This window comes from Elephantulus edwardii, unplaced genomic scaffold, assembly GCF_000299155.1.
Source record: "Elephantulus edwardii isolate Elephantulus edwardi_28Jun2011 unplaced genomic scaffold, EleEdw1.0 scaffold00108, whole genome shotgun sequence".
In the NCBI taxonomy this organism is placed as follows: domain Eukaryota; kingdom Metazoa; phylum Chordata; class Mammalia; order Macroscelidea; family Macroscelididae; genus Elephantulus; species Elephantulus edwardii.
In genome coordinates, this window is record NW_006399858.1 from 1,343,106 (window position 1) to 1,353,543 (window position 10,438).

Here is a 10,438-nt window from a genome sequence, read left to right on the forward strand (position 1 = left end):
ATATATAAAGCCATATAAATTGGTTCCCTATTGCTGTTTTCAATAAGAACAACAACAAAAAAACTGTCAACACTTTCATGTTTCTTGGATCCACAAACACTAGCCTTGGTACCAGCAGTCAGAAGATCAGGAAATGTATTGCACTGAGAGAGTCTTTAGTTAGGAACCTGTCCAAATTATGGAGGAGGACTTCTGCTAGTTTGAGGACTAATGTGAGCATGATTCAAGTCATGTTCTTTACAATCACTTGCTATGCTGCTGTGAGCTGGAGGATGAATAAGGATTATAGAGGAAGAATTGATGCCTTTGAGCTGTGATGTTGGAGAAAAATACTGAATATCTGGTGGATTTAAAAAAAAATTCAGCATATATGTCTTGAAGAAGGTGTGGTGTTAGTGCTCATTGGAGGAAAAAAGTGATAAACTTTCATATAAAATAGTATGGGCATGCTGCTAGGAGAGGCTATTTCTTAGAGCTGAATGTCATGCTTGGAAAGGTGGAGTGTCAGCAAAAGAAAGGAAGGCTTTCAAACAAATGGATTGACGCATTGACCACAGCAATGAACTCCAGCATGCCAGAGATTGTGAGGATGGCACAGGATGGATTTGTTTTTATAGAGTTGCTGTGGGTCAGACTCCACTAAAAGACACTTAATAGATACATTTCTGCTGCCACATATCACCACAATTTGGTGGCTTAAAAGAAGACATATTTGTTCTTAATACCTGTGCAGATCAGAAATCCAAATCTATTTTGCTAACTAGAGTTCAGGTGTTGGAAGAACTATACTCCTCCTGGAAGTTGAAAAGAGAGAATTAATTTCTTTACCTTTTCCAGTTGCCAATGGTATTTAACATTCTTTATCTCTTGGCCACATTAATCCAGCTTCTGTTTTGTCCTCATCTTTTTAATTAAATCTCCTTTTGCAGTTTTAAAACTAAAGATATTTTCTATTACAATAAAGCCATATCTGAATAACAATATCCTAGTGTCTAACCCTTTTGGTTAGGTCTCTGGTGAGTCTTATGGTTTAGAAGGTATGTTATAATCTCAAAGGCACATGGTTCAAATCCATCAGATGCTTCAGGGGAAAAGAATAGACAATCTCCTTCCATGCAATTCATTGCCTCTGAGAACCTGCTTAAGGATCAGGTACAACCTGCTTACAACTTGATGGCAAACAACAATCCAAAAGCAGGCAGTTCAAATTCTCCAGATGCTCTGTGGGATAAAGATGGTTAATCTCTTCTCATGTTATTTACAGACTCTGACAAGCCACAATAAGATAAGTAATTTCTGACTAGGAAGCAATGAATGAGGTTTTTTATTACTTATATGTTTAATTGTGGAGCTCTGGTGACCTAGTAGTAAGAAGCTGCACTGCAATCCCAAAAGCATGCTGTTTCTTTTGAATCCAGCTACTCCATGTATTGCAATGGAAAAGTCTGCTGTTAGGGACCTCTCTAAAGTACTAAAGAGCAATGGTGTTTCTCTGGAGATTAAGGTGAGTCTGATACAGGGCATGGTCTTTGCAATCATATGTTATGTGTTAGAGAGTTGAACAATGACTAGGGAGGATAGAAGAAGAATTGATGCCTTTGAGATTTAGTGTTTGAAAAGAGTATTGAGGGTATCACGGACTGCTAGGAAAACAAATAGATTCATCCCTGAGAGCGTTCAACCAGGCTGCTCCTTGGAGGCAAGGATTCTGAGGCTTCGTCTGACATACTTTGGTCATGTTGTAAGGAGAGACTGTTGTAAGGAGGTCCTTGGAGAAGGACATCATGCTTGGGTGGGTGGAGGGCAGGCACAAGAGGGGAAGGCCCTCTATGAGATGGATTGATTCAGTGACTGGGGTAATCAGGATGGGTGTGTCAGAGACAATGAGACTGGCACAGGAGAGAGCAGAGTTTAGCTGTGTTGTACGTAGGGTCGCTATGAGTCAAAAGGAACTCGATGGCACATAACAACAACAACAACAAGTCCAAAGAAGAGAATGAGCAATCTCTTCCAGTTCAAATAACTGCCTCTGACAACTCATTGGAGGTCACCTATGGGTCAATTTTGACTTGACAGTACACAACAACAACAACAAAATGTTTAATTATAATGTCATAATGCTCATATTGATATTGTTATCATTATCCATAATAATAATTTGTCTATATTAAGAAATTTCATTTAATCAGATCCACAAAATATCTTTTGTAATGTATGATATCATCCACAGGTTTCAGGGATTAGGATGTGGATGTATTGGGAAGCCAGTGCTCAAGGTATATACTGTTTTCTCCAATGCTTAAAATGAAGCATAAAGACGTCATCTGTGCCAGATTTTACTATAAAACGCTGAGTGCAGGTTTGTATTCTGGGATTCTGACTTCAGGGTTCACTCTGAAACACTACTAGCTATGTTTTTATCCACCGTGTATTATTGGTTAAAAGTCACACACCAGGTCTAAAGCTAAGTACTGTGTCCTATTTCACATTCTTTGCCTGGTCTGTTTATCAATCTTGACCAGAGTAATAGTGTTCATAAAATTGTTGTTAAAGCTACTTAGAGCACTTCCTATTTAGGTTTGCTGTGGTGATGAGATTATTTTCTAATAGAGTAAGCTACTATGGAAACTATCACTGCTTTATAAAATAAAACAAAACTCAAAATTACATTTTTCTTAAAAAAAAAAAACACCACCCAAGATACCAAACAATCCTGCAGTTTCAAAGGTATCACAGACACATCTGGAAGGAATACAGCAAATTGTAACTGGCTGTCATATATCCAGGTCTATATTCCTCCTGTTCAGACCTGCTTAAGCACCTGTTTAAAGGGATTGTGACTGATCACCCAGCACCTGAAACATTCCACTGCAGCTTCAAGATGGAAATGAGCTGAGAGATCCTAGGTACTTCCATTAATCACTGATCCATTGTCTATTCCTCCTATCCTTTGTGAGACGTAACTTGACACTTTTAAAATCTTTTTCTGCTTTAGAAAGAACTTCACAACTTTTGATCTTCTCTAGTTGTGACTTTTTGGGCTTTGCAAGATGATTTGGCAAGTGCAGCTGCATACCCATGTGCACTATCACACTCAAGGAGAACCCTGGTCAACTTTCTGCTAGGGGAACAAAAATGTCCCAGGACATTTTTCTGAGGACCAGCAATGAGTTGCTGATGATCAGTGATGCTGACAAGGGTATGATCTCTGTGTTTATTCTGCTTCATTTGTCTGCTCCTCCGACACTGTTGCCCACAAAATTCCTTAGGAATATTTAAGTCATTTAGACAAAATTTTAAAGCTGTTACTGCCTTTATCTTCACATTTCTTAATCAACCTTTCCAGGCTGAGATTATAATTATTTCAGCCTCTGAGATTATAAATATTTCAGCCTCTGTTAAAATGTTTTCTTCTTTGTTCTTTATTTGAATCCCTGTGTAGTTAGGATTCCTGTTTATGGAGCCAGGAAATTTCTGTAAACAAGGCCACCATGAATTTTGGCAAGCTTATTAACCTCTCTATTCCTTTCCTTTTTTAAATGCTTAACAATGATTTACTAGAAACTAAGTATAATGATGTTAGGCAAAGCTTAAACAATTTTTAATTTCTGCTGCACAAATAGTTTCTATCAAAAGGATTAATACAAAAATTATTCCAGAGGTCAAAGTTGTTTCAAATGTTCAGATTTTCCAAATTGTTGTGCCATTCCATCATTTTTCAGCAATTCTTCCTACTCTCAGCCCTTTCACTACAGTCTATGTCTTTGGGTTCTGTAATTTAATGCAACATCTCACAGCAACTCACAAAATGTCAAAGAAATGGCTCATTTATTGTAGAAACTGACAAGTTCAAAGCCATAGGTCAGTTTTCAGTCTGAGTGGTTCAGTGGACCCACAAAGGTCTATGGCCTCATAGCTTGGTTCACCAGGTGACTGCAGGCAACACAGTGCAGGCCTCAGATAGCAGCGTGCAGCTGATCTAGATGGAGCCAGATGATCCATGTGGCAGCAGGGGCTACGGGATGATGGACAGATTGGCTTGCCTGGTGGCTGCTTGTGGTGCTTTGCCGAGCAGATGAAACAGCTCAGATGCAGAATCCAGAGCCTTCTAAAAATGAACATTAGTACACATTGGTTCTTTTTTTTTTTTTTTAAGGCTATAAGCCAAATTGCCAAGAAAGTAAGGATGACAACTTTAAGACATTTTCCACCCTGTTGCAACCTCCAGACTGACATCATTGCTCTTCAGTACATTGGAAAAGTCCCTTACAGCAGACTGTCCCAATGCAATTTGTCTTTTAATTTCCTGGTTGCTTCTACAAGGGTGTTGATTGAGCCAACTAAATGAAAACTGTTAATAATTTCAATCTCTTCACCATTTATCATGATGCTTCCAATTGGCCCAGTGGTGAGAATCTTTGTTTTATTGATGCTGAACTGCAATCTATATTGGAGGCTGTAGTCCTTGACCTTCTGCAGTAAGCGCTTCAGCTCCTCAGTTTCAGCAAACAGGGTTGTGTCATCTGCATAACTGCAGATTGTTGATGAGTCTTGCTTCAATCCTTATGCCACATTAGAGTCCATCCTTCAGGTAACCTGTTTTCCATATAAATTATTTGCTATGCATCAGAAAGCTTGACAATGACTAGGGATGATAGATGGAAGGAGAATTGATGCCTTTGAGCTGTAGTGCTTGAGAAGAGTACTGAGTGTACCATGGACTGCTAGGAGAACAAACAGGTTTGTCCTGAAGAGGATGAGAACAGGGTGCTTCTTGGAGTCAAGAATTCTGAAGCTTGAACATGTTGCAAGGAGGGACTGGTCCTTGGAGAGGGATATCATGCATGAGAGGGTAAAAAGAGTGCAGGAGAGGAAGACCCTTGATGAGATGGATTGATTCAGTGACTGGAGTAATGGATGTAGGTGTGTCAGAGACAATAAGGTTGGCATAGGATAGAACAGGATTTAGGGCGGTGTACATAGGGTCATGATGAGTTGGAGGCGACTCGACGGTCCATAATAACAAAAACATTGCTATTTCATTAATATAACAGGTAACCTGCCCCTGAATAAGGTCCTAAGCACAAGAAGCCTAGGATTTACAATTTATCACCAAACAGAGCCATATTACTCAATTCACTGCACCTCAGGCTGCCCTCTGCCTCATTTGGCTATTGGGCCTTTGATATTGAAGAGTTAGCTTCCACCTCCCAGTCATTTTACCAGTCCAAACAGTCATTGACAATTAGACCTTCAGTAGGGCAAGGCAGCTCAGAAACAACTAGGAAGTCTGATGCAGGTGTTCAATCTGGTCAAGTTCTCCAAACATTATTTCATCTTTGTTGTTCAGAGTTTCCTCCAAATTTTAGATTTTAGATTTCTCCCCCTGCATAATCCATACATTCATTCTTTCGCCTTCAGCAGTTCTTTATCTTTCATTGTAATTTACTTTTACCCAACTGCTGCAACTTGTGCAACAGCATCAAGCTGACTTACTGTGCCAGTCCAGCTTTCTGAAAGTAAGACAATTCCAAGTAAATGCTTTCCTCTCAGTCCTTCCTCATCTATTTTGGGTGGGATAATAAAGGTATCTTAATGAACTATTTTGACCACTAGCAAAGCAGTAAAATTCACTGTCAACCCTAGATTCTCAAGGATGGATAAGATACAGTCCACTCCATAAAACCTTAGGGAATTCTTTAATAAACTTTAAATATATGGTTATTATTGTTGTGGTTATATGCTGCTGAGTCACTAGCAACTCATAGCACCTTCATGTACAACAGAAGGATATGGTTATAACATTTCACAAAGGCATTGATCCTGCTTCTAGTACCCACAGTTGCATCCCTGGTCCTGGAACCTTAGAATCCAGCAAGAAAAGACTATTTCAGATAATGTGGGGAAAAATTACACAGAGAAATCACCATCCTCCCCATTCTCTCTTCCATTGATTCCTCCAAAAAAGAAATCAGTCCAGTCGTGATTGTCCCTTCTCCCTTATGCTGAGTGTGAGCACACACTTGTAAAGGCACCTGGACCTTCATCTCCATAGTTTAGTTAACAAGTGTTCCAGTTGTCCATACTAATTCTCTACAAAGTATTACTGTGAGGGTGGTATGTAGCATGTTATGTCTGTTTACTATGATGCTTCTTGGCCCATTTCTGCACCCTGTCAATTTCCTTATTGTAGTTGTTGCTGTGTGCCATCTGGTGAGAACTGACTCATAGCTGACCTTCTAGTGGGTTTGTGGAGGGTATATATCATATGGGAGGGATTGCCTATGGAGATTTCCCAGTGGAGAAGCTGGTAGACTTGAACGACCTGCCTGTGGGTTGGAGGCACAACTTCTTAGCACTAGGCCACTTATTTAGTTCCTTAGTCTGATAAAATATAACATTTTGCTATTGTTGTTGTGTACCATTGAGTCATCTGTGGTACAATAGCTATGAAGCCTGCCCTGTCCTGAGCTAGTATCACCCTCATTGCTCTAGTTACTGTATCAGTCCATCTCATCTGGGGTCTTCCTCTCCTGCACTGCCCCTCCACCCTTCTGAGCATGATGTCCTTTTCCAACCATCGGTTCCTCCTGGTCACATGCCCAAAGTATATGAGATGAAGCCTTTAAATCCTAGCCTCCAAGGAGAAACTTGGTTTCACCCTTTCCAAGATAGACCTATTTGTTTTCATGGTGGTCCATGGAATGTTTAAGACTCTTCTCCAGCACCACAGCTCAAAGACATGAATTCTTCTTCTTTAATCCTTAGTCATTGTTCAGCTCTCTGATGCACAGCAAGTAATTACAAAGACCATGACTTGGATCAGGAACACCTTAGTGTCTAGATTGACATTGTTGCTTCTCAGTACTCTGTAAATGTCCCTGACAGTATATTTACCTAATGCAATTCCTCTTTTGATTTCCTGACATCTGGTGCCAAAAGTGTTGATTGTGGAGCCAAACAAGCTATAATTGTTAACAACCTCAATCTTTTCTCCATTCATCATGGTATTTCCAACTGGCCTAGTAGTGAGAATCTTTGTTTTCTTGATGTTGAGCTTCAATCTGTATTGAAGACTAAAGTCCTTAACTTTATTGCAGCAAGTGCTTCTGATCTGCCTCAGTTTCACCAAATAAGATTGTGTCATCTGCATAATGTAGGTTGTTGATGAGTCTTCAATCTGGATGCCACGTTCCTCCTCATAAAGTTCAGCCTTCTGAATGATCTGTTTTGCATATAGATTGAAAAGATATGGAGACAGGATGCCTCCCTGACACACTCTTTTCCTGATTTTGAACCATGCATTGTTTCCCTTTTCTGCTCTGTTCTGAGGACTGCTGGTACCTCAAAAATAACAGTTACAAATAACAATAACAAATTTGGCACAGTATCTTTTGTTCAAATTTTTGAATGTTATTTTTTGTATTCCCATTTGTAACAAGATATGGGAACTATGTGCAGTGTCTTCTCTTTGGAGATTCTGCCCTATAGCCATCTGTAACCCCTTTCTTATTAGACAAAGAAGGCTTTATGCCACTTTGTGGCTTGGAAGTTGCAAGGGAAATATGTTGAGATACAGCTCATCTCTGAATTGTTATGTCTCCCCAATATCTGTCTGCTCATTTCATGAATCCAAGTGAGTTTATCATATATTCACCAGCTGACTTCATTCACCTTCCAATTCAGAAAAGGAGATTTTCTGATGTGTTTCAACATGCCAAATCTAATGTACCCATTAAATTCCCAGAATACCTTTCATAAAAGTCCATGCCCCAAATAGACTTCCATGATAAAATGGAAATAGTTGATACAGAAACATGCTACTGGGAAAATGTAGAGAAACACCTATAGTATTCATGAGAATGTAATTTCTTTCATCCTAAGTTCTAGCCTTTAATCACTGGAGAAGCTGCCACAGTCAACTGTTACATGTACAGTGAGTGCCTTGTGAACAACAGTCCAGCTTCAGAAAACTGCTTTGTTCATTGATGTCCTTTCCAGATTGCACAGACAACATTTGATGCAGATAACTACTGTATTAAGACTACTAAATAAAAAATACTAGTTGTGGAAGGTAAAAGTATGTCAGTTCAATGAGCTGAGTTGCATGTTATCTTCCTAGCAACAATGGGTTAGATTGGTAAATGGCAAGAGCACATACATTTTTACTAATTTGTTGACGGTGAAAAAGCACTTAGCTATATGGTAAGGTAAATGAGTGCTGTAAAATTGCACTATTAAGGGGAAGTCTTTTTGGGGCATGAACTTTTAAAAGGAACATATGATTAGGCATTATTTTTATGACAATGATCTGGAATAAGAGGTATATTGCAAATTATACAGGATGAGGGAGAAAAGGGGAGGTAGAAAAATGCAATTATGAATAAATATTTTAAAAAGTGAACTGAGGGAAGGAGAAGGGAGGAAAATGTGCAACAGTGAATGACTCTGTGTGTGTGTGTGTGTATAGACACCAGACAGCCCATGATAGTGGTTTCACCATGCCAGCAGTGGATAAGTCTTCCCAACTCTCCACAACCTCACCAGTATTTACTGTTTGATGCCTTTTTAACTTTGCTATCATTGCTGGAATGACATAAAATCTCATAGTTGTCTTGATTTCCATCTCTCTGATAGCTAAGGATTTTGAACATTTCTTCATGAGCTTTTCTTATTATGGTGTTTCTCCAAAATCCCAAAAGGGCATCTCTAGTCTCAAGATAATTTATGTCCTTCTTTCATTGAAGCGGTTCCAAACAATGACCAATAGCAGGTAAGTAATTTCCTTTAAAATGGCATATAACTTGCTACAACTGCTGGACATACTATAATCCAGAATGCCACCTTACTCGAGATTTTCCCCTAAACTCTAGACTGAATAAGCAGACACCTCCTGAATTATGTCTGAAGATGGATCATACTAATTTGCTTAAAAGCAAAGAAACTGGACCTTTTATTCTATGAGTCAGATATAGCCTGAGGTTGCCCAGACCTCTATTTTACATGTGGTGTTCTTCCAAATGGCTTTATGGATGAAAACCAGAAATATTCCCAAACGTAAAATATGTGTCCTTCAAAATCCAAATAGACCTATCAAACACTGGAATCCCTCCTTAGCATTGGGAGTAGGTAGTGACAATTACCCTAAATTCTATGTGAAATGTCAAAAATAACTTTTCTGTTTCATAATTCCTTCAAACTTATGATGTCCCCCTACACCCATACTCAGCTCCTGTCCTCTCCCCTTTCTCTCTTTGCATTTTATACATATCTTACTAATTATCCTTCTAGTTTTTACAATAATGGTTTTACGCAGTATTTGTCCTTATGAGTCTGAGTTATTTCACTCAGCTTTATAGTTATTACCCTTTCTCATGTTGTATAGTATTTTTCAGAATTGTTGCTCCTCAGGGCTGCATCATGTTCCATTATGTTAGTGTACCACAGTTTCTCAATCTAGTAATTTGTTCATCAACATTTGGGTAGTTTCCAAGTTCTTAACTATTGTGAATAACACTGCTATGAACATTGGTGTACAAATCTCTGTTTATGTTTCTCTTCTAGCTTCCTTGGGTTATATTCATAGCAGTGGAATAGCTAGGTCATATAGAATTTCTATGTTCAACTTTTTGAGGAAATTCCAGGCTCTCTTTGAGTGTGGTTGTCCCATTTTAGAATACTACAAACAATGTATAAAAGTTCCAATCTCTTTACATCCTCTCCAGCATTTATGGTTTGCTGTCCTGTTAAACTTTGTCACTGCTACTATAGTGAGATGATATCTCATTGTCATTTTATTTGTATCCCTCTGATTGCCAGTGATTTTGAGCATTTCTCCTTGTTTATGTGGGCCGTCCTACTGTCTTCCTCTGTGAAAATTCTCCCCATGTCTTTTGCTCATTTTGTAATTGGATTATCAATCTTTTCTTTGTGGAGGCCATTTTGTATTCTGTTAACTTTTGTTATGAGACCTTTATTTGAGATGGCATTGCAAAATGCTTGAGTTCCCCACCCCCCCTCCCCCAAGTCAGTAAATTTGTTTGAGTTCCTCCTCTCCCAAGTCAGGAGGTTTCATCTTCACCCTATAGAAAAAAGGTTTTTATGAACACAGGGATTTAATCTTTAGAAGATCCTGTTGTTGTTGTTGTTAAGTGTTGTTAAGTGTTAAGAAGATCCTATTCATTGGTTTTATACTCTCTTAGTTTTACTTACCAGCCTTTTTATATCATAGGCTAACCCTTATATGTTTGGTCCTATTTTGTCTCTTACGATCTTTATAGTTTGGGCTTTACTTCCAGGTCTCTGATTTACATTGAGTTGATTTTTTTAATAAGGTGTGAGATGCTTCACCTTTCTACAGATTGAAGACCAAATTTGTTAACATCATTTATTGAAAAGGTTATTTCCCCATTGCTTAGATTTTACCCCCTTGTCAAAT